The sequence below is a fragment of the Plecotus auritus genome, assembly GCF_963455305.1.
Source record: "Plecotus auritus genome assembly, chromosome: 9".
Taxonomy (NCBI): Eukaryota; Metazoa; Chordata; class Mammalia; order Chiroptera; family Vespertilionidae; genus Plecotus; species Plecotus auritus.
This window is the reverse complement of record NC_137783.1, coordinates 1978364-2005387: the sequence shown is the minus strand read 5'-3', so window position 1 is coordinate 2005387 and position 27024 is coordinate 1978364. Positions and strand designations below refer to the sequence as shown.

The window sequence follows — 27024 nt, the reverse complement described above, 5'->3', positions numbered from 1 at the left end:
GTCACACGCATTTACCTTGGACCCCGGGGTGGAATTTTCCTCCTCAGGAGAAATTTAAATCCGTAAAGGGCTGGCATGGTGACAGGCTTGGGCGACTTCTGAGGGAAAGCCCGAGTTCTAGGTGTGATAAATGGCTTCGGTTACATGTGTAACGCTGAGCGTATTTTATTACCTAACAAGCCGGATCGGCGATACGAACAACGTACACGTTATTCCACTTTACTAGCCACGCGATGGAGTAACACCCTGACCGGCAGAAAGCGCTTAAAAACACACTGCTCGCTGGGGCTGTGCCCAGCGATCCCGAGCAGGCCTACTGGCCCCACCCACCTTCCCCTGGCCCGGGCCCTGGGGGCAGAGTCCAGGGAGAGAGTAGGGGGGCCTCTGGGAAGTGTGTGCCATGGGCCGGGGCCAGCACCCTGGGGACAGACTCGGAGCCCCCACCAGGCCTGTGACCCTGCCGGCCCTCGCCCCAGGTGGCTCTGCCTGCGTTGCCGCCCACTGGTGATTGACGGCCCCAGGAGGCGGGCCCTGCCTTCCCAGGAGCCTTGGCGGCCAGGCCCTGGGCGGCCTCTGTACGTTTGAAAAGCGGCCCAGATGCAGCCTGGCACCTGTGGGCCCGTGTTGGTCCCCGGGAGCCGGTGTGTGTGCACCGGTGTGTGGACAGGGACCCACTGGCCCAGCGGGTGTGGACTTCGGCGCCCGGGCCCTCGCCCCCACAGGCTGGGGCCGTCCTCGGCCTTCGTGACTGTCGGAAAGTGGGCACGGTCCGTGGGGAGGCGGGCTGTGCTGAGGGTGGGGGCTGTTCCGTGCTCCCGCGCCTTTTCTTCTCGTGGGTCGTGGCTTTTTCCTGGGTCTGTGACCTCGGTTCACACATCGGGTGTTGGGCAGGGGCGGGGCTCCAGCTGAGCATCCTGCGAAGGAGCCTCTGTGTGTGGGTCCCGGGGCCAGGTGCACGCGAGGCTCAGGTAGAAGGTGCCAAGTGTCTGACCTCTGGAGCGACCGGGGGTTCCGGCAAACCCCTGCTCCCCGGAGGGCAGGCCCCCTGGGTGTGTCTGTGTGAGCACCAGGGCCAAGGCCCCGACTGAGGATGTAGCCAGAGCCCCTCCAATTGTCCCAGAAACGGGAGCGGGGAGAACCCGGAGTCAGCCCAGCAGGGAGGGCGGATGGCTCTGAGGCCCCAGGCCAGGCCGTGTGCGCCCACGTGAGTGAGCAGGTGACCTGGGGAGGGCGCTGCCCCAAGCCAGCAGCAGATGTGACCGCTGGCCTCGCCCATTCCAATCCTCCAGGAGAGGCAGGCCCTGCTGGGCACAGGGTTCACCTGTAGATGCCCATTTGTAAGGACGGCGACAATTCAGAAGGCCTGGGGCGCTGGGGCAGGGGCAGGCGGCCCTGCCAAATCACTTTACATGGAGCCGCAGCCTGCCTTGGCGCAGGGGCCGTGTGTGCCGCCGAGGGGGACCCAGCCTGCGCGGGGGTGTTGGGTAGCCGGCTTTTGCCGCATGACGAGCTGCTGCCTTTCGGAGACCTGGTTTGACCACCGGCCCCACCGCTCGTTGGTTGAGACCTGAGCTCTGCGAGGCCCTTTGGGCCCGGATTGTGCACGCGTGTGAGCGGAGATTTCAGAAAAAGCAGCAATCTGAGGTGACCCGCTGAATGGCGGGCGTGCCCCTGGCTGTCCCGGTCCTCGCTGTATTCTCAACTCCAGGCCGGTCAGCTTGAAAGAGCAGCAAATTGTATCTCTCGACGGTGCTCCCAGCAGAAGCGCGGTGTTCGTGAGGAGGGGTCGGACGCGGGAACAGAGGTTTGATTGATTGCCGCTGCCACACGCTGAGCTCCCCCTCCCCCCCCCCGCCCGGAGCAGCCTCAGAACAGGCAGCACCTGTTGTGCTAGCAGATGTCGGTGGCAGAGAAGGCTGGCGGGGGGCAGCGAGGGGCAGGAGAGGCACGAGGTGGACGTCCGGGACGACGGGCTGGTCTTGGCGGCTCCCATGGGCCAAGGGTAGGACGGCGTCGGAGGAGCCGTCACACGTGTCCAGCAATAACTGGTGGCTCTTTGCTGGCGGGTCGTCCCTGGGTGAGGCCCGCTCCAGTGCTTTCCACCTGTGAGCCCGTGGGGGCCGCCGGGTGGGGGCCCCGGGCTCGGGCCTGGCCTGCCCCAGCCTTTCTCTGCCAGGGGCCAGCCACCTTGCTGGGTCCAGTTGCCCACTGCGTCGCCCACGAAGCACCCCTCCGGCAGGGTGGGGACCCGTGCTGACTGCAGGCAGAGGAATTCCCCTTTGCAGCACGCCCTGCAGATGGCCTGGAGGGTGGTGACAGCGCGGTCAGCCCTGGGGTTCCGTTTGGAATGAAATAAATGCTAAGAAAAGGCAGCAAGCCCGTGGGCGCCGGGGAGTCGGCTTCCTGACGAGGAAACGGTCACGATCGGCTGGAAGAGGGAGAGGCTGAGACCTGCACTGTCCGAGCCCGTGGGTGCGGGCGTCCCCGACTCCCCTCCAGCAGGCCGCCTCCCTGCGTGGCGGGCATCGCTGTCAATCCCGGCCGTCTTTCCGCAAGAACTGGGGCAGGGGTCCTCAAACTTTTTAAACAGGGGGCCAGTTCACTGTCCCTCAGACCGTTGGAGGGCCGGACTATAGCTTAAAAAAAAAAAACTATGAACAAATTCCTATGCGCACTGCGGGCCCGGGACGAGTTGGCTGCTAAGCAGGACAGGCAGCGGCACCCGGCGGGCCAGATAAATGTCCTCGGCGGGCCGCATGTGGCCCGCGGGCCGTAGTTTGAGGACCCCTGAACTGGGGGAAAGCGGAATCTTGCCCCCAGCGGTCGTGGCAGCCAGTGCTCCGGCATCTGCTGTGGCCCTGGAGGGGGAGGCGGACAGTGTCCGTGAACTTGCCCAAAGCCACGTGGTGAGTTAGGAGGCTGGGAAGGCAGCCCCGGGCCCTGCCTGCAGGGCGGGCCCCTCGGCCGCGAGGACACGGAGGGTGAGGCGGGAACTGTGCTCGGAGGCAGGTGGGGCCGTTCACACTCTGCGCTCCTGAGCCGTGTGCCCGTGGGCAGGGCGCCCCGCCAGTCCCACTGCCTTGTTCGTGAACCGGGAAGGGGAGGGGTCGTGGGTGACACTGACTAACAACCGAGCTGCTCCCTGGCCTGTCCTGTGGCTCTGTCCGGACACCCAGCGGGGCTCGCTGCCGGGTAGGGAGGGGGTCGGTGCCGATGGGTCCTGCCCGCGGTGGAGCTGGGACCCCCGTTTCTGCCCGTTCCAATCTCTTCTCTCAGAAATAGGCAGGAGCACCCCTCACGGTTCCCCCGGGTCACCCCGCTGCCCCGGTCCCCGCCACCAGTTGCATAAGCTCTCTGCTCGCGTCACTTGGATCGGTCACTTGGATCGGATTGGGCCGAGTGCTGACACGGTCGCTTTGCTCTCCCGGGAGAGGACATCGGAGTTCAGCAGGGACACGCCGGGGCAGGGTTAGCCACGTGGTGATTTTCCACGCGGGAGGGCCTTTCCAAGCTGCAGGCGATTGAGATGGGAGGCCTTGGAGCTTGGGGGTGCCCCGGGCTCTCTGGAGAGTGGGGGCTTTGCTTCCTAAGTCAGTTGCCAGAGGGGAGCCCCTCCAGTTCCCCAGACGTGCTGGGAGCAGCCTTGGCGTGCGGGTCACGCTCTGGTGCGGGCACAGGCGCTGGGAGACGGGCCGGCCCGGGGGGACTGTGGCCTGTGAGCGCCCGGGCAGTGTCTGAGGCATCGGCAGCCCCGCTTTGTGGAAGCCACTGTGGGAGGGGCCTGGGGACCCGCTGGCCTTGTCTCTGGTCAGCTGTACTCCTGGGGCCCACAGAGGAGGGGAGAAGGGAGCCCCGTCGCTGCAGCTGCCAGGGTAGAGGCAGCGTGTGGGCCAGACATGCAGCGGGGTGGTGGAGGGCGGGACCTTGTGCCAGTGGGCCAGCCTCCACCCTCATCCTGGGCTGTGGGGAGCGGCTACAGTGTCTGGACGGGTCTACGCCCCGGCCTAATGGGAGGGCACAGTCCTCTCCTGGCCACGTGCAAGTCTCAGCGTGGAGGGCAGAGCCTCCCAGCACCATGATCGCCAACAGCTGTGGTTGTCAGCTTGAACCTGTGGTCCGAACACGTGACCCCACGTGCCTGAGTGATGTGGGCTTGATAGAGTTCAGGTGCATGTGACTGAGGAGGATGGAAACCCTCAAGAATGGTGTAAACATCTTGACCACGCCCTTCCTTTGCCTCGTGGCATCGGCTATAAAATAAAGACACGGCTCGTAGTCCGTGGCGCTGTCGCTGTCTCTCCATCAGAGAGGACAGCGGCCCACCCAGTCGGTCCTTTCTCAATCCTTCACCGCCCCTCTCAGGGTCACCGAACCTGGCTGAGCTGGTGCGGCACATAAGGTGCCCTGGGGCTGAGTATGCCATGGCCGTGCCAGCTCACCACACTGGGCAACTCACGTGACTCCGCACCTCGGTCTCCCCATCCACAGGCAGGGTGCCGACACCTCCTCTCATCCTGTCGCTGGCAGCACTAAAGATCATGTGTATGCAGCTCCAGCAGGTGTGGCTCAGTGGCTAGAGCGTGGGCCTGCAGACTAAAGGGTCCCGGGTTCGATTCCAGTCAAGGGCATGTACCTCGGTAGCAGGCTCCTCCCTGCCCGGGCCCTGGTCGGGGCATGTGCAGGAGGCAACCAGCCGATGTGTTTCTCTCACACGGATGTTTCTCTCTGTGTTTCCCTCTCTCTCCCACTCTCTCTAACAGTCAGTGGAGAAATATCCTCGGGGGAGGATTAAAAAAAGGTCATTCGTGTGAGACACTCAAGCCCAGAGCCGTGTCGGCCCAGGGTCAGCGCTCCTGAGTCGGCTCCATGGGCGCTGCTGGGAGGGACGTCTCAGGAGGGTCCCGGTGCAGCTTTGGGGTCTCGGCCGCCCCACGCCCGGGCTGGGGCTCGTGTGGCTGGTCCGAGGGCTTGAGCCGAGTAGCTGAGCTGCGTTCCTACTGGGGTTGGGAGCAGGGTTCTCTGACTCCAGGGTTGGGATCCTGCCCTGCAGCGCAGGGTAGTCACGGCCTCATGCGCCTGGGACTGGCACCGCGTTCTGGACTCGGGGCGAGAGGCCGCTTCCTTACTGGGGATGTTGGATGGCGCCTCCTGGCAGGAGCCGTGAGCCTGTGGGCCCGAGAGTGGGGAGGGCCCGAGATGGGCAGGCACAGAGGTACCCGAGGTGGATGTGTGACTGACTAGGAGCCAGGCCCAGAGCCCACACCAGCCGCCTGCCTGGGCCTGTACCTGTCCGCTGGGGGCGCTCATGTGGCCTGGCCTATGGCATCACAGTCCCGCTCTCCAGAGCCGCATCCGCGAGAATCTCCCATCGACACGAGCCATTTATCTAGAAGGTTTTTGCGGGATCAGGGCCCTGAATTCCTGCCCTTTCTTGCTGCTTCAGGTCACAGTGGGGAGCCAAGGAGAGCAGGCGCCACGGGAGGGCGGGGCCAGTGCTGGGTCCCCAGGTTGGTCCCAGGGTGCCCCCCAGGCTGGCTCCCACTGGCAGGAACTCTGTGACTGGTTCGGGGTGGGGGGAGGGGTTAATTGCCTGTTTACGGCCCAAAGATGACCAGTGCCCCCTTTGAAGGGTAGACATAGTGACCTTGGATGGTCCCTGTTGGGGAGGGCAGGGTGTGTTTCTTTGCTATCCTGGAAAACAGAAGAAAAGGTTGGTTCCAAAATACGACGCAGCTACCAGAAGCTCCCTTCGTGAGCTGTGGCAGTGGCCACGGGGTGCGATACCACACGTCACGCAGGCCACCGGGCGCCCGCCCTCCCCTGGGCCCGCCGGGGCCCTGGGATGCGTTTACCTGGTGGAGCGGGGGTGGGATGGGGTGGGGCAGCAGGCCCCGTGCTGGGCCGTGTGCACGGAGGGCGTGTGGAAGGTCCCATGGACCTGCTGGGGCCCTGGGATGCGTTTACCTGGTGGAGCGGGGGTGGGGGTGGGGGCGGGGGTGGGGTGGGGGTGGGGGCATAGCAGCAGGCCCCGTGCTGGGCTCTGTGCACAGAGGGCGTGTGGAAGGTCTTGTGGACCCGCCGGGGCCCTGTCCGGGGACAGACGAGGTGCCGCTGAAGTCCTACGAGCTGGGACCCAGGCCCCTCGGGGCGGCTGAGGGGGGGGCGATGACCTGGGTTCCGTGCACGTTGGAGGAGCTGCGAGCTGGGAGCCACTGCGCCGGGAAGACGCGTGGCCGGGGACAGTGACAGCCACAGTGCGGGCCCGCCTCTGCCCTGCAGCCGGGATCCCCGATGACTGGGCTGTGCGTCCGTCCCACCCAGGCTCTGAGCCAGGTCTGCATGGCTGACCCACCGCAGGCCCCGTGCCTGGGTGCCCCCCCAGCACTCTAGCAGTGAGCGCCAGCCCAGAGGGCGCCAGGACGGTGTGGGGCGGCCCAGGAGAGGCCCCGGCCAAGCAGCACGTGCCAGAGAAGTCCGGTCCTCGGGGCTTGGCAGCCTCCGCCCCGGCTTTCCTGGAAAACGGCACTCGTGGCTCTAGGTTGCACCCCTGCCATATAGGAATGTGGGGCCTGCAGCCTCGGCGGCCAACGACTCCGGCAGCAGCAGCCTGTGAGCGGTTCAGATCGTGTGCATTGACTGAGCGCCGCTGTGTGCAGTGCTGAGCTCACAGGCCGGCGTGCCAAGGCCAGGCGGTGCTTCGAGGTCCATGCTTTTTCCACTTGGGCGGGGCTGAGGGTCCCAGGCCCATCCCATCTTGGTGACCCCTCAGGCTTGGGGGGAGTGGGGCTGGCCTCACGGGGCTGAGGGTTGGCCGAAGCAGTCTTCCCCCGTGGGCTGTGGTGGCCATGGTGGCCGTGGTGGCCACGGTGGGACAGACCGGCCCTGGACGCGGGCTCTCTGGTGTGAGGACAGGGAGGTGGCTCGGGTCAGTGCGCGCCCCAGGACAGCAGCTGGGATCTCACGTGACCATCTGGCCCCGCTGTGGCCCCTGTCTGAGCTGTCTAGACGGTCTGAGGTGACAGTTGTCACCGTTCTGGATGAAGTCGGCTAAACTTGGATTATTTCCAAGGCCTGAAAGTCCAGTTGGAAGTGGCGACACTGAGCAGGGCCCGGGTGGGGACGCTAACAGTTTCCTCCAGGGAGCCGGGAGCCGTGAGGAGCCATGTTCCCAAGTAGCACCTGAGGCTCAGCGTGCGGGGGCGGGGGGGGGGGGCGGTGAGAAAATGAAGGGCCCCTGCCCTCTGCTCCATGGCCCTTCCCAACTGCCCAGCCCTGGCCCTCGAGAGACCCGCCTCCCCAGGGCAGCGGGGGGTGGGGGGGGGGCGTGAGGCTGGTCCGGAGCATGCCAGCCGGGAGGAGGGTGTGGGGCAGAGCGGGTCCCCATCCCAGGTTTCGGAATCTGTGTTGGGCCTCTTTGGAGGCCTGGTGTCTGGGGCACCGGGACCTGCCTTAGTTCAGTGTGCTAGAGCCTTCTCTTCCTCTGGGATTTAGGTGGGACGGCGGGGCGCCCTGAGCCCCTGTCCACTGCGGCCTGCCCGGCCCTCAACCCTGGAGCCTGGGCCGGGAGGGGCGGAGGGACCACCCTCATCACAGAGGACCTGGGAGGGCGAGGCGGGTCTGTATGGGGTGACAGTATTTTATAAGAACAGATTTAACCTCCTAGCTGGAGCTTCCCCAAGGGGGGGACTCTCCGGTGGTGGCCCCTGTGTCTTTGGCACCTCAAACCTCTAGGCCAGGGCCTGGCAGACCACAGCACACAGGCCGTCGTCTGTTGTTGCAAATAAAATTTTATTGGCACACAACCCCCTGTTTACTGTTACAACAGGGACCAGAGGGCCAGCAACGCCTGAGCTATTTGTGCCTGGCCCTTTAAGAGCAATTTACCAGCCCTGCTCTAGGTGGCCGTGTGCCTCGGTTTCCTCATTTGGAAAGCGACCTAAACCTGGCCGTTTCTCACCGGAAGCCAGTCCTAGGAAGGGCTGCCTTGTTCTCTGGCCGTCAGGAATGCGGGGTGATGTAACACGGCCCGCCCAGCCCTCTCAGGCACCCCCGGCCCAAGTCTGCCCCCCCCCGCCCCCCAGCACGCCTCATCCCGGGCCGCTCAGATGAGAACCGGGAGCTGGCGGGGGCTGCGGAAAGGGAGCGGCCGGCGCCTGTGCGTCTTGGCCGACCGCCTGGCATCAGAGCACGTTCTGCGCGTGCGGTGCTCAAAAGCGTGAGCTTTTCTGTGTCATGGGAACTGCGCTCTCCCGGGGGCGCTGCGCTGGAAGCTTCTGCGGGCGGCCCGTCCAGGTCCCGGGGACGCCGCCTGGTGCCTGCGAAGCGTGGGCCGCAGGGAGGAGCCGTCATTTCCTCTGCGCCCGCTCCCCGCCTCTGTCCTCTCCCTCGAAGATTTGCTGAGGCCGCTCTGCTCCGTGTGGAACTGAACCAGACGCACCAGCTGGGGCGGCCCTGGGCTCGGCACCCTCCCAACAAACCCCTGGGAAGTGCACCCTGGCTGGGGACCCGGGAACCCCTCTGCTGGCCAGATGTGCCCCGGCCGCGGCCGACAGCCCGTCGGAAGTCAGTCGCTGGAGGATCTTAACTTGGCGGTCACTTGGCCGGGCGGTGGTTTGGAGCAGCTTTGTGAGAGGGGGCGAGGCTCGGCTCCGACACTGAAGAGCCTCAGACAGCGTGGTTTCTACCCTGCTCTCCGCCTCAGACTAGTCAGCAGAGGCCGGCCTGTGCCTGCCAAGCCTCCCTGCGCCTGGGAACCCGGCGCCCGCCCAGCGCCAGGAGGCCGCGGCCTGGGCTGGAGGCCTGTGGGGACCCGGGAATGTGGTCGGAAAGTTCTTAGCACAACCAGGAACCACTGCCACCAGTGCTGTTGGCGCGGGCCCTGCTGGGAAGCCGGGATGAGAAACGCAGTGCGAGGAGGGAGGGTGCGTCTCCCTTTTAGGTAAAGCTGTTCCCACGTACCCCTGCTCCCGCCCCCTGCTCCCGCCTTCTGTGTGCGGGCAGCTGTGCTGGGACCAAGGCGCTCTGGCCAAGAAGCGGGAAGACTGTGTGCGTGTGCGTGTGTGTGTGTTTGTGTGTGTGCGCGCGCGCGTGTGTGTGTGCGTGTGCATGTGTGCGTGTATGTGCATGCATGTGCATGTGTGTGCGCGCGCGCGTGACAATTTCCAAGGAGAATCCGTGGTTAGCCACCCAGGCTACCTCAATTCTGCAAGTCCTGTCCACTTCAGCGAAGCTCCTACTGTGTGCGAGATGCTGGGGTGGGTGCGCATCAGCCACAGGTCCCCCTGAGAGAGACAGACACATAAGGGGGATGAGGCACGGGGCAGACAGAGGTCCCAGGAACACCCGTGTTCCCTGAGGAGGACTGGTGGCCCTGGGGGAGCTGCAGGCACTCCCCGCTCCCCGCGCTCCGGGCCCCGCTCTAGGGACACGCAGTAGCCCGGGAGGCGGATGCTGGGATTGTCACACGCGCGCACAGAGCAGGCTTTATTGATAACCTTCTCAGGGCCACAGCCGGTCCCGGGCGGGTGTGGAATCGGACCTGGGTGGGTGGCTGAGCCCCTGTGTGGGGAGCTAGACTGCCGGAGCGGGTCTTGTAGGTGTGCGTGAAGGGGAGGAACGCAGCCCTGCAGCGGTGCCCTCGCCTCCCTGCCTGTAAGCTCCGCCTCGGCTGCGGGGGAGGTGAGGGCAGGTGGTCGGCCAGCTGCTCCCAGGACCTTGCGCCTTCTTGTCTCTCTCCTGAGATGGGCGCTTCAGGGACGAGGACGCATCAAGGAGCCGGTGAGCGGAGGTCCCCCGCCTTGAGAAGGGCCCTCAGCCTCGGGTGGCGCTGCGTGGAGGCCGTGGGTCAGTGGTCAGCAGGGTCTGCCCCCACGCGATGCGGGCCAGTGCGGGTGTCTGCGGGGTCCAGGTGTCTGCTGGTCGGGTTCCCAGCCGGTTCCGTGGCCTCACCCTCCAGAGCAGCCAGACCCTGAGGCAGGAAGTCAGCTGACTGTCTGCGAGCCCTGCCCTGAGGAGGAAGGAAGGAGGCCGCGGGGAGGAGGCGGGAGAGTGGGTGCTTGGCCTGCACCCCTGGGTGTTGGTGGGCTCATGCTTTGGCCCAGCAGCTGGGCATCCAGTCGTGGTGCAGGTAGTCAGGAGAGAGACAAGGCCACGGCCACGCCCTGTGCGCCTCCTCCCAGTGCCCCCCTCACCGCCCCTGCCCCTCCCGTGCAGCCCAGAGGTCAGAACGGCCCAGGCGGACCCCAGGCAGCAGCCCCGCTCAGCTCTGCCCTCCGGCCCCTCCTGCCCTCCCCGAGCACAGAGAGTGTAGTTAGGGCACTCACGGCCTCAAGTCCTGGTACAGGGCCGCCAGAGCCTCCGCGGGGCGGGTGGGGAGTGACCTAGCCCCCTCCCGTGGGGCAGAGGCAGAGCCCAGGTGGCAGGCACTTGGGCACCGTGCTGAGGGCAGCTGGCCTTCCGCCTCGGCCTGACTGCGCCTGGCCGCTGTGGTTGGGCTTTGTGGGGCTCGGGCAGGACGTAGCCGCTGCCGGGAGTTCGGGGAGCCCTTGGCGAAGGGAGGTGTGTGAAGCCCAGCGGCACCCCTCAGCGCCCCCAGCACCCCTCAGCGCCGCCAGCACCCCTCAGCGCCCCCAGCATCCCTCAGCGCCCCTGTTGAACAAAGAAGTTTGTTTCCGCTCTCATTGCCGAGGGCAGGAGAGGGGTCGCGGTGGGAGCGCCAAGGTCCATGGTAGAATGAGCTCCTTTCAGAGACGCCCCAATGCCGGTGGCTGAGGGATAACGCACCTGCGGGTTGCTGTGCAGGTCACATGGAGCAAAGGGCGTAAAGCACCTGGCACATCCGGTCACACGGTGGGTGCCAGCACATGGCAGCTGCCATCATCAGTCACCACCATCATTACCTTCATCACCACTGCCATCCACCATCACAGACACCGTGAGCACCATCATCACTACCACCATCAACACATCACTACCTTCATCATCACCACCATCACCACCAAAACCATCACTACCTTCATCATCACCACCAAAACCATCATCACCTTCATCATCACCACCATCACCATCATCACCACCAAAACCATCACCACCATCACCATCATCACCACCAAAACCATCACCGCCATCACCATCATCACCACCAAAACCATCACCGCCATCACCATCATCACCACCAAAACATCACCACCTTCATCATCACTACCAATACCACCATCAATGCTATCACTATCATCACCTTTATCTTTTATCATTTCATCACCATCATCACTATTATCATCACCATTGTCATCATCACCATCTTCATCATCACCAACACCATCATCACCATCACCATCACCACCACCACCGCCATCACCATCACCATCACCACCACCATCATTATCTCATCACCATCACCACCACCACCGCCATCACCATCACCATCACCACCACCACCGCCATCACCATCTAGCATGAAGAGCCCCACCAGAGCCGTTGAAGATGAGCCTCATGCCTGGCTCTGACGTACGTGGAAGGCACCTTCATCTGTGGGCCCTGCAGGCACCTGGGCTTCGCCCGTCCAGGGGGTCTTTCACCTTCGGCCTCCTCCCGCGGGCACAGGCTCTTCCTTGTGGGGGGCGGTGCCCATGTTCGTTGCTGCTTCCTTAGAGTTTATTCTGGGAACTAGGCAGAGCCTCAGTGTCTTAAAATGATTCTCTACTTAATGATGTGCCTAAGAATAAAGAATTCTGGCTCCATTAGGGAGAAAAGGCGTCTGGCAGTTAATTATGTCGTCTGTACCTGTGGCTGATCCGCTTGCTGAGGCGTTAGCGCTCGGTGCTATAAATACCTGCGTGGGTGCGGGGGAGCTGAGCGTGGCGGAGCCCGTTCCCTCTCCGCTGCTCGCCAGCTGCAGGGGCCTGGACGGTGGCCTCCCTGAGCTCAGCTTGTTGGCGTTGTCCCTGAGCTCAGCTTGTTGGGGTTGTCCCTGAGCTCAGCTTGTTGGGGTTGTCCCTGAGCTCAGCTTGTTGGGGTTGTCCCTGAGAAATGGGACCTGGAGTGCCCGCCATGGCGGCGTCCCGATCACTGAAAGGTGTACGGCGCGGCTCCTGGGAACACGGGCATCCAGCCGATGCCGTGCCTTTCGGAGCCTGGGGCATAGGAGTGAGGTGACGTGAGGCCTGGGCAGGGGCCTGCCACATGGTCACACCAGCGCCGGGAGGCAGCTTTGGGCCATGAGTCCTGCCACCTCCCAGTCGGGCCCCGTGCGGGGCAGGCCCCCCGACAGCTGTGGAGCGCGGACTCTGGCCGTGCGTCTGGGCTGGCGTGTCCGAATCTCTGCAGTTGCTGGGATGCTGGCAGTGCCCTTGGTATGTGGTGGAGGAAAAGTATTTTGGGAGAAACAGCTGCTGACTCACTCACGTGGCGGCTGGGCCGGCCAGGATGGTGCTTGCTGCCTTTGAGACCGGGACCCTGTGCCAGTCACCCTCTCTCCCCATCCGCCATCCTGGGTGGTCAGGTGGGTGGTCAGAAGGTACAAGAACAAGGCAGGGGCCTCGGCCAAGGTCAGCGTGCTGGTGTGCACTGAGATGACGGTATCTTCCTCTGGGAAGGCAGCGTAAACCCGTCCAGTAATCAGCGCTTGGTTTCTGCCCCCACTTTCTGAAAATACACGTTTTTATTGATTTCAGAGAGGAAGGGAGAGGGAGGGAGAGAGAGAAACACCAACGATGAGAGAATCACTGATTGGCTGCCTCCTGCACGCCCCCTACTGGGGACCGAGCCCGCACCCCGGGGCCTGTGCCCTGACTGGGACTCGAACCCTGACCTCCTGGTTCACAGGTCAACGCTCAACCGCTGAGCCACACCAGCCAGGCTCTGGCTCCCACTCTTGAGGACGAAGAGGTGTAGAAGGTTCTACCTGGACCGCACCGGTCTCAGAACCTGAAGGAATCTCAGTCCAATCCGGTCGCTGTGCATCTGGGGAAACGGAGGCCCTTGCCCAGGCTGAAGTAGTGAGGCCGTTGGTGATGACGGCGGCTAGTCCTTGGCCCTCCGTTGCCTCTGCCGCCTGCCCTGCCCGCACTGGCACCGTCCCCAGCGCCGGCAGCTGTCCCTGCAGGTTGGTGGGACACGGTCCTCAGCTCCACAGGCTCCATCCTGGCTCCCGACCCCCTTGTTGTGACAGGTGCTTCCCCCTTGCCGGTCTGTCCCGTGACACCGCGCACTCCCGGGCAGCGCCTCTCGCTTGCTAATCCCGTCGGGCCGGGTGGTAGGAGGAGCCCTGGGCAGGCGGGTGGTGGCTGCGTCCCGGCTCGGGTGGTGCGACTCAGCGCTGGCCTCGGGCACGGCCTGACGCTCTCTGTGCCGTTTGCTGACGTGCCAAGTAAGGACAAGGGCACCTGGTGGGCGCTGCTGCTCGGGTGGGCGCCCCTCCCAAACCTCGAGACGGCTACTCCTGCCGTTCCGTGTGCCCCTGCCAGGTGGGCGGCCAGAGACCATGTTGCCATTCAGGCTGGAGAGGGGGGTAACGGGCACATTGGTCTGGAGGTTCCCTGCCGCAGGCTTGGCCCTTTGTCATACCCCAGCCGTGGTCTCGAACTTGGGGTTTCCCACCAACGTTCCCAGAGCCGAGGGCTCAGTTCCTGCCCCTCCCGGAAGCCTGGGCGCCGTGCTCCCAGGAGGGAGGGCCCTTTGCGGCGGAGACAGCAGTGGCTCCACGTCCTGGGGAGAACCGAGAGGGCAGTTCTGGGTGGCGGTGGGGGGGTGGGGGGAGGGGGAGGACAATGTGACCTCAGCCGCCTCACGGGCACCGTTCCAGTGCACTTCCTGTGCCTCTCTCGTGCCCACACCCACTTCCCTTCCCACTCCCCGCCCCACGATCACCCGTGGCCGGCAGCTCAGACCAGCACACCTCGCTCCGGGTCTGCCTCCCTGGCTCCGTAGGGAACTGGGACCGCACGTCGCCTTTAGAGTCCTAAAGCTCCTACTGTGTGTCTCCCTACTGTGGGTCTGCTCTCACACCTCCAGCGGGTGACGCGGCGACCCTGGGGAGACACGGTCCCGTGGTGGCAGCGTAACGGGGCGCAGGCCTTCCTCACTCCTGGCCCGCCCTGGCGGTGACTCTGGGCACACGCCTCAGGGTCCCCCTCAGTGTGCTGGGGACGCCTGTGTCCCCTCACGCAGCTGTGAGGACTTCCTCGTGCACAGGGGTCCTCAGCAGGTCGCTTCCCCTTCCTTTCCTTGCCTGCCTGCTCCAGGGGCACCTCCAGTTAGTTTGGGGCGTCAAAATGTACAAACCAGCCCCCACGTTGAGGCCCTAAGCACTTCTGGGCAGTGCTAAGTCCCACGGCAGAGGGCCCCCCCGACCCCCAATTGCCGCCCTCTTCTGCACCCCTGTCCCATTGCATTGCCCCCCGGACCCGCCTGCCCTCTCAGGTCAGCTCGCTGGCTCCTAGGATTCCCCTCCTGTCCCCCCACCGCCATCTGGGAAACCAGTGTCACCAGCCGCCCCGAGCAGCCGGGAGCTGCCTCTGGCTCCCTCTGTGCAGAGGCCTCTGAGCGTGCCCCGAGGGTTCCTGGGAGGGCCTCGTTCCGCAGCCCCCGTGCCCGGAGGAGCCGCAGCTCAGCCCGAATTAACGTGCGTTTCGCTGGAAGAACAGTTGTCCCACATTGCCTCCACTGCCCGGCGAGGGGCCCCCCGGACCTGAGGGCACAGGGACGGGAGGGAGGGCCCCATCTGGTGTCTGGGTTCCGACCTGCCCGAGGTTTGCAGGCCGAGCTCCTCAAAGGGCGGTGGCCACTGGGTCGTGCTGTGGGTAGTGGCCACCGTCCTGGCTGACACGGGGCGAGGCTGTGTGTGCCGGGCGCTATGTGCGCCCACAGCTCTGCGAGGTCACTGTCACGGTCCCCGCTGTTGCGTTGAAACAGGTGCCGAGGGGCCAAGGGGCTGGGCCCTGGATCATCAGGAGACGGCCGGGCCTGGGTCCCTGCTTCCCCGGTTGGGACCGTCCATCGGCAGCCACCCAGCCGGCCGAGCTAACCTCCAGGCGTGGGTGTGACTTCACCCCAGAGGCGCGTCCGCCCGGGCAGGGCTGTGTCGGCCGTGGCCTGGTCCCTCTCCCATGACAGGTTTGCCATGCCTTCCCGGGCAGGTTTGGGGGCACTGGAGTGTCCCAGAGCCCACAGGGGCCAGCCTTTTCTGGGGCAGCTGCCCTGGCCGGCCCTGCTGCTTCCAGACCCGCTGAGCCTCTGAGGATGGGGCAGAGGCCTGCAGGGAACCCAGCCTCCTGGCCTGCCCCCCCGCCCCCCCTCCGCCCCCATGTTGTCATGCCGTGTCTTCTGAGCCTCCCCCAGCAGCCTGGGTGGACCTGGGCGGACTGTGCCTCCAATTAGCCACGCCTGGGGCTGGCGGCTCTCATCCCCCGGGTGGTGAATGCGGCCGCCCTCCCTTTGGGACCCGCCGTCCGTGGACATAATGCAGCTGTAAGGGCGAAAACGAGGGCGAGAAGGCCCAGGCTCAGGGTTTAATGAGCGCCAGCCCGCCCGGGGCTGTTGGGCCGCCAGGCCGAGGCAGGGGGGGCCTCACAGCCCAGGCTGATTTCAGGGGCCCCTCCCCGCAGCCCTCCCTGCAGCCTTGCTGAAAGGGCTGGGCCGTGCGCCCATCCGCCCCGGGAAATGCCCGCCACCTGCGAGTGTGAATGGGCGGCTCCCTGAGGACCCAGCGGGCCGGCCCTGCCACAGAGAGGAGTTTCCTGAAGCCGCAGGGCCCTGCCCCATCACTGGCAGCTGCCTTCCTGCGGGGAGCTGGGCGATGGGGCCTGGACTCTGCTTCTCCGCTAACCTGGGCGCGCCCATTGGTGTTTCTCTCCCACAGAGCATCTTTCTCTCTCCGCCTCGGAGAGGGGACTTCTGTGTTTGGGTTTTGTCTGTGTCTTTCTCTCTCTCTGAGATCGTCTGAAGCTCACGGTGAGGAAAGGGGTGTATGCGAGCGGTTCCGCCTCGAGGGTCCTGCACTACCTCCAGGAAAGCCCATTTTTCTGCTCTGATGCAAACACCGAGCGGTCTCCCTCGGGGGACGGCGGCGGAGATTAAAGAGGGAGGATGGGGAGCAGCAAGGCTGCGGCCTGGCCGGTGTGAGCTTCGTGCCGCCGTTCGGGCGGTCACCCTGGACGCGCCGCACCCTCCCGACCGGGAATTCTTGGCTCCGGTGGAGTTTTGTGGTGAGAACCAATTTTAAGTGCAAAAGACAGAGAAGGCCACCCCTCCTCTCAGGACTCAGGCCCACAGCTCCTGGGACTGAGCTGTGTGTGTGCGTGTGGCCAGGGGTCGGGGGGCAGGGGGCCCTCAGGATTTCAGGGTCCACTGGACCTCAGCCTGGCTGCGGTGTGGCTGAGCGGACACCTGTGGGCCAGCCGAGCACCTGTCTGTCCATCCGGCCACCAGGGTGGGGCCACACCCAGGCTGGCTCCCCTGCAGGGAGGAGGTGCCAGGCGGGAGAAGGGGGCATCAGGGGCCGTCTGTCTCGGCAGAATCGCTGTGCCCCCCGCCCCTCCCTCGGAGCTGGCCTGCTTTTGCCACGGGGGCCAGGAGAGGCGCTGGTGTGAGGGGACCGGTCCCTGGGGACCTGTCACGGGCGTGGCTCCGCCTTCACGCCTCTCGCGTGGAGTCCAGCCTCCTTACAATCCCTCCGCTGCTTGCGTGGCGGGTTGCCGATGAGCCTGGCAGGCCGGTGTCCCTGAGGGGAGAGAACAGGGGCCGCTCGTTCCCCGGAGGCTTGCAGGGGGGCGTGAGTGCAGGCAGCTGAGGCCACGTGCGTGGTTTGTGCACATACCGGGCGCCCAGCCCGGCGGGTTGTGAGTTTCCTTCACAGGACCCGCCTGCCTGTCTGCTCAGAGGACAGGGTGGACGAGGGCCTCCTCCCGGTCCAGGGGCAGGGCCCCGCCGGTGGGCGGCCAGTCAGGTCTGTGGTCTCCCCGGTGGTGGAGGCGGCTCCCCGGGGGGTTGAGAGCCTTGTCTCCCGTGGCCCGTGGCTCCGGCTTCCCCTTTCCCAGCGAGCCCGGGCCTCCGCCGATGACACGGTGTCCGGCAGCTTCCTTTTGTGGCAGCCGCTTGCAGACACAGCGAGGGACGTGGGCCCAGCCAGCCATGGTCTCGGGCCAGAGGCCGGGCCCCAGACACTGCCCTGCCCCAGACACTGCCCTGCCCCCACCGCTCCTCGTCTGGACCAGGAGGGCCATGGGGTCCGAGTCTTCATCAGTCACTGTGGGAATGGCAGTGTCTCAAAGAGATGGCAGGATGGCAGAGCTGTGTATGTGTGCACATGTGTGCACATGTGTATGCAGGGCATGTACACAGGCATGCGCATACACTTGCATCCAAGGGGAAGAAGGCAGGAGGGCCCTCGGGGGCCTCGGGAAGACGCCTGACGCTGCCTGCACCGCGGGCCTGGATGGCTCCGTGCGGCTCTCTTTGTTCCGTCCTGTTGGTTTGCCTCCTCCTTGGCGCTTTCGGCCTTTCCCCCGACACACCATTCATCACCGGGGGGTGGGCGCCAGGGAAAAGCCATAGACTCCTGGCCTTTGCCCCTTGCTCCCATCTGGCCAAGGCTGGGGCCGAGCGGGGTCAGCCGGGCACGCACCCCGCCCGCCTCTGACCTGGCTGCTGCCTGGCCGGCGCCCTCTCCTCTCTGCACTCAGACACCAGGCGGCCTGCGGGGTCACCCTCTCCGCCTCCCTCCCTGTGTGGCCCCGTGAATGCCGGGCCCTCCAGCCAGGCTGCCCCCCGCCCCGAGTTGTGAGGTTCCGTGGAAAGCCCCCGCAGGTCTGGGAGGGTGCTCGGTGAGCGTTGCCTGCTGTCGGCAGAGGCTCTGCGGCTGCCAGGACACAGGAGCGAGCCCCCAGCAATGCCGACTCCCCGGGGCAGCCGAGGCTCCGGGCACGCAGCTCAGCCCGCTGTTGGTGGGCGATGTCAGGGCTGAGAGTGATTTAGGGCCACTCTGGCCCTCACTCTCCCGCGGGCCATCCAGGAGCCAGCTGGTCCCCAGGCCTCGGCCTTTGTGGTGGGATTTTACCAGCGAGCGGGCGAGGGTGCTGGGGCTCTGGAGGGTAGAAATTGGGTTGGGTTTCCGTCCTGAATACTGGCGTGTTTGTTTTTTCCTCCTCACCCGAGTGTATCTTTCCGTTGATTTTTCAGAGAGAGTGAAAGAGAGAGGGAGAGACAGAGAGAAACATCAGTGTGGGAGAGACACATCAATTGGTTGCCTCCTGCATATGCAAGGGATCGAGCCTGCAACTGCGGTACACGCCCTCGACTGGAACTGAATCCAAGGGCCGATGCTCTATCCACTGAGCCACACCGGCCAGGGCCATCCTGGCGTTTTTGCAGCACGGGGGGCACATGGGTGAGCCTCAGGCTGTGAGTGCAGAGCTGGGTGCCCCCTGGGGCTTTGCCTGCCTCGGGGTGAGACGGAGCTTTGGGAGAGGCAGTCCTCCAGGCCCAGGGCACAGAACCCACACGTGTCCCTGCCACTCCCTGCGGCTCTTTGGCGGGGGGGGGGGGGGGGGCGGACAGCGAGCCCAGAGAGTCGGAATGTGCCCAGGAATGTCCTGCCTCGCCCTACCAGGCACGCCGGGACACGCCGGGACATGCCGGCCGAGCCGGGCTGGCTGCCGCCTCCCCGCCCTCGCAGGACGCTGGTGGCCAGCGAGGCCAGCGCAGCCTCTGTGCCCCGCATGCCTGGGGTTGCTGCTCTCATGCCCGCTCCCAGGTGGGACCCAGACCGGGCCAGCAGCCCTGCTGAGGCGGTTCCCACCGGGGGCCACTCGGGGCGCAGCTGGGCACCAGGAAGTGGTGTTGACCCCCACCAAGGCAGGCCTGTTTGCCCCCTCATTTCAGCCCATCACAGCTCTAGCTCCCACTTCACAGACGGGCAAAGAGAGACTCAGGTTGCCGAAGGAGCCCCCGGAAACACAGTCCCAGGGACAGGGATTCTACCCAAATGGACCATTTCGCTGTGGAGAGCAGCTACAGCGTTCGGACAGGTTCAAGCCTGGGCTAAGGAGAGGGCACGATCCTCTCGTGGCAAAGCCACGTGCAAGTCCCAGCACAGTTACAGCTGTGGTTGTAAGCTTGACCTCATGGTCTGAACCTGTGGGCCCACGTGGCTGAGTGATGTGGGCTGCGGGAGGTGCAGCCAGTAGACAAAGCTGGATCAGGTGCCTGTAAGTGAGCAGATTTGAAGCCCGTGAGAACGTTGTGAACATCTTGACCACTCACTTGGCCTCGTGGGATCTGGCTATATAATGAAGACTCGGCCTGCAGGCCGTGGCGCTGTCTCCATCAGAGAGCAGCGTCCCACCTAGCCCCAGCTTTCTTCTCTTGTCTGTCTTTTCTAAATCCTTCACCGCCCCCCCCCCCCCCCCAGGCTCACCCATGGCCGTGCCGGTGCGGCACATTTTGGGCGCTCTGTTCGTGTCTCCAGGCATCAGGGATGCAGCGAGCTGCTCTGTGTCTGAGCCCAGAGCCTCGCCCACAGTCCGTGGTGGGACAGGGGCCCAGCACACACCATGTGGGTGGGGAGGCGCCAGGAGGGCTCTGTGGGGTGGGGGAGGGCGTTTTAGCTGGGCCGAAGGGGAGAGAGGTTCGTGAAGGGGTGACCCCGCTGGCAGAGGACCTCCAGGGGAGCGGCGGATCCAGCGGAGCCTGGGTGGCAGGAGTGAGCTGCCGGCCTGGCCCTGGAGAAGGTGCTCTGCATGGAGCCTGGGGGCAGGGGCTGGGCGGGTGTGAGGCTCGTGAGATGCTGTAGGGCCCTTGGGCCTGGAGCTCGGGACGGGGTGTGGCCTGAAGGGGGCCTTTCGGGGCCGTGGGGTGGAGGTAGGGTTTTTGTCGGATTGGGTGCCAGGCCTCAGGTCATGCCAAGGCTGCCTGGATGGCAGCCTCAGGGCGGACGGACCCCAGGGCTCACGCGGGATGGCGCTTCCGTTGAGATGGGCCTGGGCGGCAGGACTTCCCCAGGACGCCCGCGCGTGGCAGCCTGGAGCCAGCAGCCTGGCGCCCGGGTCCCGTGGGCGTGGCGGGGACACCACCCTGGCCCTGGAGGGGGATGGTCGTCTCCCTCCTCCTGCCATCCCTTCTCGGCACAGAGGGTGCGGGTGCCCAGAAGGGGCCCCAGAGCTGCGCCGAGAACCTGTTTCTGCTGCCCGCCTGCGGGGCCTTCCTAGGGGGAGCCCTCACCCTTGGACCCCTGGCCTTGGACAGGGAGGGGGTGGACGGGGCGCGCCATGGCCGGCTTCGTAGCCATGAGGAGCCCCTCTGGATGTGGGGGGGGCGGTCCTGGGCACCGCGGAAGTGAGGGCAGCCGGACATTTTGTCCGACCCCCTGGGCCTCTGCTCAGGGCACCTGCCTGGGCAGTCCCGAGTGCCCTGTGGGTGGTCCAGTGAGTGGGGAACCCTTTCTTTGGGAACTCCAGCCATCCCTGCTCCCCGAGCCTGCCCTCCCTTCTGGCTACAGCGACAGGGTGGGACTGGCCAGGGTGCTGGCTCCAGGAGTTAAGAGGGGCCAGGCTTAGCCTAAGATGGGGGTGGGGTGGGGTGGGGTGGGGTGGGGGGATGGCGTGTGCTTCGGCAACTGAAAGGGGTGGCCTGTGAGGGGGGTGGAGACGGTTGGCTTCTGGAGTTTTCTGTGCCGAGTCCTGTGTGAGCAGACGAGTCGGTCAGTTGTGTTTCTCGCGTTTGCCTGCCTTTACGATGCCATCTCCTTGTTGGGGAGAAAGAGCGGATCCCCACCCAAAGGGAAGGAAGTGCCGCCGAACCTGGGACTTTGAACTTAATCTCTGCTGCTCATCTACTCTCCAGGCGGAGAAATACGACGACAGGTGGGAACGGGCTCCGTGTTCACACGCCTGGGATTGGCGACACCTGGCCCAAGGCCACCGTCGCTGTGTCCCAGCGTTCCCGCGGCCCCGGGCTCCCACGGTCCCCAGCCCTTCCGACACGCGAGCCGCCGCCCCCTCTCGCTCCGGGGGCCGGGCGGGCCGGCAGCTTCTCTGAGCGGTGGGTGCAGCCTGTTTGCGTGGGGCTGGACCTGGAGATGCGCCTTATTTGGGGGAAGCAGGGTTTGGGGCACAGAGCAGCCCCCGCCTTGGGGTGCTCATGAAACCCACAGTGTTCCCCCAGGAGCTGAAGCCCAGACTGGCCCCAGGCAGGCGCCAGGCGGTGGGGCGCCTCACACCCTGCCCAGCAGGACGGCCTCGGGCCTCCCCTTCCTGCCGCGAGGAGGGCCCGCCGCTGACCGCTGCAGGCTCGGGTCCGGCGCACGTGCAGCCCCTTTGCCACTGGGCGTCGGCCCCGCCTCTGCTCTCGGGCCCTGGGCTGCCCAGAACGCCGAGGGAGTTGGCGATGGTGAAGTGCAGGAACTCGGGCTGGTGGGTATTCGCACAGTTTTGCCAAGCGCTCTTTTAAAAACATAACCTTGTTCTTGCCCAGAGGGAGAGGAGGGAAGTCCAGACAGGGGTGGGCAAACTTTTTGACTCGAGGGCCACCATGGGTTCTTAAACTGGACCGGAGGGCCGGAACAAAAGCATGGATGGAGTGTTTGTGTGAACTAATATAAATTCAAAGTAAAGGAGCGGAGGGGAGAGCAAGAGAACCGGATAGAACAGCCGGATCCGGCCCGCGGGCCGTCGTTTGCCCAAGGCTGCTCTAGAAGAACTTCACGTGGAGGTGGGAGGGATCTCGGCGCCGTTGATCTTCTACGTGGCTGATGTGGGCCTTTTATTAGCCTGGTGGTACAAGTGAGAAACTGAGGCTCAGGAGGTTAGCGGTTTGCTGAGCTTCCCCGCAGGGTGCTGGGACTGGGTCCCCGCCCCGCTGGGCCAGCCTTTTGGAGGGGCCCCCCTCCCCGATCCAGGGCCCTTGGGAGCCCAGCCCGCCGTCCAGAGGTCTGGTTGCTGGCCGTGCGATTTGGGGTGAGACCCTGCCCCGTCCCCCCACCCCCTCCTGGCCTTAGCCTGCCCGTGTGTAAATGAGGTTATTCACTAGTTGGTGATTTGCTCAGTTTCCCAGAGAGCGCCCCCTTGCTCTGGAAGCTGGTGTCTGGAACAGGGACGAGGGCTGCTGGGCGGAGCCGGGAGGCCTGGTGCTCTGCGGGCGTCACCCGGTGCCCTGACGCGGCGCTAGGCAGCGGAACAAAGGCCAGTGCCCGCCCGGAGCCACCTCTGTGCCCCGACCCCGCGCTCCAGCAGCGCCTGGGCCTTGGCGCCCCGCCAGCCCCTTTGTGCTCCGCAGAGGTCCCCGGACAGGACGTTAGGGGAACCCTCTCGAGGCCAGGCTGAGGTAGGGGAGTGTGTGCTGGCCGTGCGCACGCAGGGGCAAGAGGTGCCAGGAGCCCTTGGCGGCGGCCTCCGCTCCTTCTGTGTCCAGGCAGGCCCTCTGCCACCCGGGGGGGGGGGGGGGGGGGGCGGGGCAGAGGCAGCGGAGCCGCAGTGTGGCCTATTGGCCAGAGCAGAGGGGCTCCAGGCCCGTTCCTGCCCACAGCGCCCTGGATACCCAGGGACTGGGCGGCACAAGCCCAGCCGGGCGGGGCTAACAGAGCGGGTCCTTCCTTCCCGTTGGCTGACTGAGCACCTACTGTGCGCAGGCCAGGTGGTGGGCGCGGAGTCAGGCTGCGGCCAGCAGGGCGCACAGGGGCTCCGGTGGGGCTGGCTCCAGAGGCGGGTGCAGAGCTGGGTGTTGTGGGCGAGGAGAGGCGGCCATGGAGCAGGCGCCCCGTGAACGCGCCTCTGCAGAAGCGGCTGGGCATGGTGGGGGGAGCGGGACTTCCTCATGGCCGCCAGCGCCGCCCTTCCCCCCACAGACACTTCCTGTCCTTCCGCCGCCCCCTCTCTGCTGTGTGCACCCAGAACCCGTGACCTTGGGGGAACCTCGAGTCTGCATTGCCAAATCAGGGTGCTCACGGGGCCCCAAAGGCTCCCCAGGGCAGCTTTCTCTTCTGCTCTGGCTGTCGCTGCCCTCACTCCCGAGGGCAGGGGAGCAGCTCTGCCTCCCGTGGGTAAAAGTGAGTAAAGCGTTTCACGGAGACGCCAGGGCCTCCAGCGCCCTGGCCGGGTCACCGCAGCACCTGCCACCAGGCCGGCCACAGCTCTGGCCGGGGCAGCAGCGGGCAGGGAAGCAGCCCCCGCCTGACCCCTCGGCCCGGCTTCCTATGACAGTCCAGCCTCCATGCGAAGTTCAGGTTTATCTAAGATTAAAGAGGGGCCCACATACTCTAGTTCCTCTCTCTCTCCCGAGGTCGTTAGAAAGAAACCTCCCCGGAAGCCACAGGCCTTGCCATCCTGGTCTGCCAGCTCCAGGCAGAGACTTGGGAACCTTCCCGGCGGTGGCGTGCCCAGGCTGGGCTCCTGACGCCTGGAGGACTCGGCCTCGGGTCGGCTCTGGGGGGAAAATGACTGCGCGGCCACAGCCTGGGCCCAGCAGCTCCCGGCACAGCGGCTGTGGCTCCAGGAAGCCAAGGCCAGGCTGGTGGCTGATCTGATCACCCGACTTTAGGTTGGGGTCGTTACACCCCAAATCTGTAACGCAGAGATCGGCCACTTGGATTTTGTTAGTCCTCGTCGGAGGACATGTGGGGGAAGGGGCGGGGAGAGAGAGAGAAAGGGAGGGAGAGAGAAACACCAAGGATGTGAGAGAACAATTCCAATCGGCGGCCTCCTGCACGCCCCCTCCTGGTGACCAGGCCCTCACCCTGGCCTGCGCCCTGACTGGGACTCGACCGGCGACCTTTGGGTGCACAGCACGACGCCCGACCAGCTGAGCCGCTCCGGCCAACCGTCACATTGGACTTAAAAAGGGGGAGGTGCTCCCGGCAGGTCACTGGTTCCTGGAGGCAGAGCCTGAGATGGGGGGGGGGGGCGAATAGGGAGGCTCTCAGAGACACTGGAGGGGGAGAGGGGCGTGGACAGGATGGGGGGCAGCCCTCAGCCTGACCTCATAGGGAGCCCCGCCATGTGAAGAGCCCCCTGGATGTGGTCCCCTGAAGGCCCAGGACAGCTCTAGGCCCCTGGCTGTGGGCTGCCCCCCGCCCCCCATCTTCAGGGGCCCACCCAGAGGAGAGGACAGGAGCGAATATTGGCGCAGCGCGGCCGGGTGGGGAAGGGGGTCATCCTCCTGGCTCGAAGACCCGGGGGCAGGTGGGGTGGGCTGACACGCGGCTGCAGCTGAGGCCTGGCTGGTCTCGTGGGAAAGATCGGACTTTCGGGGGCTCCATTCCTGAGTCGCCCCAGACCGTAGGACTGGGCACTGACCATGCCTTCAGCCACTAGCCTGAGGCCCCACGGACAGGCGAGCTGTTAGCTGGGCAGGCCCGTGCCCACCACGTGGGTGGCGCCTCCCCAGGGCGGTCCTGGGAGCGGGGACTGGTTGTCCCCGCGGCCATTTCACCCAGAGCGCGTTCACGTGGTGGTGAAACTTACAGCTTTGCAGGCCCCAGGCATTTTTTAAAATTAAATGTATTTGTATTGATTTCAGAGAGGAAGGGGGAGAGAGTGAGAGAAACATCCATGATGAGAGAGAATCATGGATCGGCTGCCTCCTGCATGCCCCCCACTGGGGATGGAGCCCACAACCTGGGCCTGTGCCCTGACCGGGAATGGAACTGTGACCTCCTGGTTCAGAGGTCGACTCTCACCACTGAGCCAGGCTGGCCGGGCCCCAGACATCCTTGAGGGCACACAGGCCTCCAGCAGCCCTGCAGCCTTCCTCCTGGGGAGCTGGGAGCTGGGCTTCCGGGCAGCGTGAGCTTCCAGGAGCGGCTGGCCTGGACCCTGCCAGGGCGTGCTGGGCACAGGGCAGCTATAGGGCTGGGCATGGTTTGTACCTGGAGGTCAGTGTGGGGTGGGCTCTCCCGGGGATGGAGTCAGGACAGGACACACACTGCCCCATTGTGGCCATCACATTCCTCCTGGCCGGCCGGAGGGGCGTGCCACCGCCCGGGCATTCCTCGGAGGAGGTGGGGAAGGGGCGTGCCACTGCCCGGGCATCCTCGGAGGAGGCGGGCGTGGGTGTTTACTGCGGCTGAGTTTTGAGTCAAGGTTTCAAGGTGACCCCGGCTTTGCGGCCCGGGAGCAGGTGCCTGAGGACTGGTGGGGGTGGGGCGCCCTGGTGGCCTGGGGCTGATTCATGTACCAGCTGAACCTCGCAGCTTCTCGCCGGCTGCAGAGCAGGGACCCAGCGGGTCCAGAGAGCAGAGCGGTGGCCCTGGTGCCCTCGGCCCGCCTCTCTGGGCAGGTCGGGGGGGGGGGGGGGCTCGTCTGAAGCCCTGGTGCCCCTTCCAGGCCAAGCCGGGTCTGCAACAGCCCATGCGACCTCAGCCCTCTCCAGGCAACCGAGGCCAGAGCTACGTCTCTGAAAAGTTCCAGCAAGTGGGGTTTGCAGCACCCAGCCGCTGGCGTGGCCGACGCTGGCGTGAGCAGGGCCCAGGCACTGTCCGTGTGCCATGAAGTCACGTAGGACCATCTGGGCAGCAGGGAGGGCCGACACAGACCCAGGAGCTTCCTGTCCTGTTCGCACCCGCACTCCCACCGTCCTCCAGCTCCAGCTCCGGAGCCAGCGGTGCCCGCTCAGGGTCAGCCTGCGGGGAGCCGGCGTGAGGTCCCGTGTCACCGTGACCACTCGCAGCCCTTTGGGCTGAGGTTAGTGGTGTGATTTATAGCAGGAGTCCCATCGCCACCCGTGGGGTCCCCCCCACTTCTGTGGGCGACACAGCCCACTCAGCGGTGGTTCTGAGTGCCACGCGCTTGCTCGGGGCCTTGCCTGCCTGGGCCGGGCCCTCTTTCCTGTGCCCGACCCAGCTCTTCTGTCCTGGCTCAGCTCTGGGCCAGTCGGGACAGTGGCCGGGAGGCAGAAGGGGCTGCAAAGACCCCCTCGCCCACTCGCCCATCGCAGGCCTCTGGGGCTCCTGCCCGCCCAGCCTCAGATCGTGTTCTGACCTGGGACCCTCCGTTTTGCATGAGAAGCCGCCAGCGGCCCTTTGCCCTGTTGGGGGAGGGAATAGACTGTGTAGAGTGGGGCGGGGCGGGGGTTGAACCCCACGTGGCCCAGGTTGGGGGCTGCAGGGTTCCCAGTCGGGTGAGGCTGCAGCTGGGCTCCTGTCTCACATGGGCCGGCCTCTGGGGTCTTGGAGGTCTAATCGGGGGCCCGGCCCTTCTCTCCTCAATCCCAGTGCCTTTTCCCAGGGCGCTCCCCCGCCCCTCCCCCAGGCTTCACCTTCCTCGTTAATGGAAAGATGCCAAGCCACGCCACCAGAATGGTGTCCTCCGAGGCGCTCAGAACCCGGGCACGTGCCGCCTCCAGGGAGAGGCCTTTCTCTCCCATCCCCTGAGCCTGTCCCGAAAGCCTGCTTGCCGGGACAGCGGGTGGTCATCTTCCGTCCCGAGGGACACACAGACGTGGGCTGTGAGAGCACTGGGCCCTCGGGAGGCCTGTGGTCTCAGCGCGGGCGGCGGGCCGTGCTCCGGTCCCGCCCGCATATCTCTCCCGTGGTCCCTGGAAGGGCCTGTCCGCTCCGGTCCTGGGGAGGACCTGCGGGCTGGGCGTGCACCCTGGCTGTCGGCCTCTGTCCCCGTTCTGTGCTCTGCTGGGAAAACCGCCGTCTAACTCAGCCACGTGTGCGCCATGCGGCCCTGCCCCCTGTCGTGAGCAGGTGGGCCCAGCACCCTTGGGTGGCGTTCAGGCTGTGCCCGCCGCTCAGGCAGGTCCCGGCTGCCTCCTCCCGCAGGCCGGCCCCACACAGAGGCAGCAGTGGGTGGGGGAACGGGTTCTTTGTTAACTCGGGGAGCAAAGATGATGAGCTGTACCCGCAGGAAGTCATGGGCCCAGCGTTTTAAAAGCTGCTGGATTTCAAGATGGCAAAAGCAGAGTATTCACCACGCCTGGGGCCCTTCTGAGCCAGCCCACCAAGCCAGCCCTGTAGACAGGGAGCTCTCGTCAGCCGTGCCCTCTCGCTGGTGCCTCGGACAGAGGAGGCAGCCGGGCCTGGGGGGCTGAGGG

At 65.5% G+C, this 27024-nt stretch overlaps 1 protein-coding gene across 1 annotated transcript in view; it reads left to right on the top strand.

The window, feature by feature from the left end:
- Window positions 1-27024, top strand: part of FAM53B (family with sequence similarity 53 member B) — a 74893-nt gene that overhangs the window by 44738 nt on the left and 3131 nt on the right. The window lies entirely within an intron of this gene.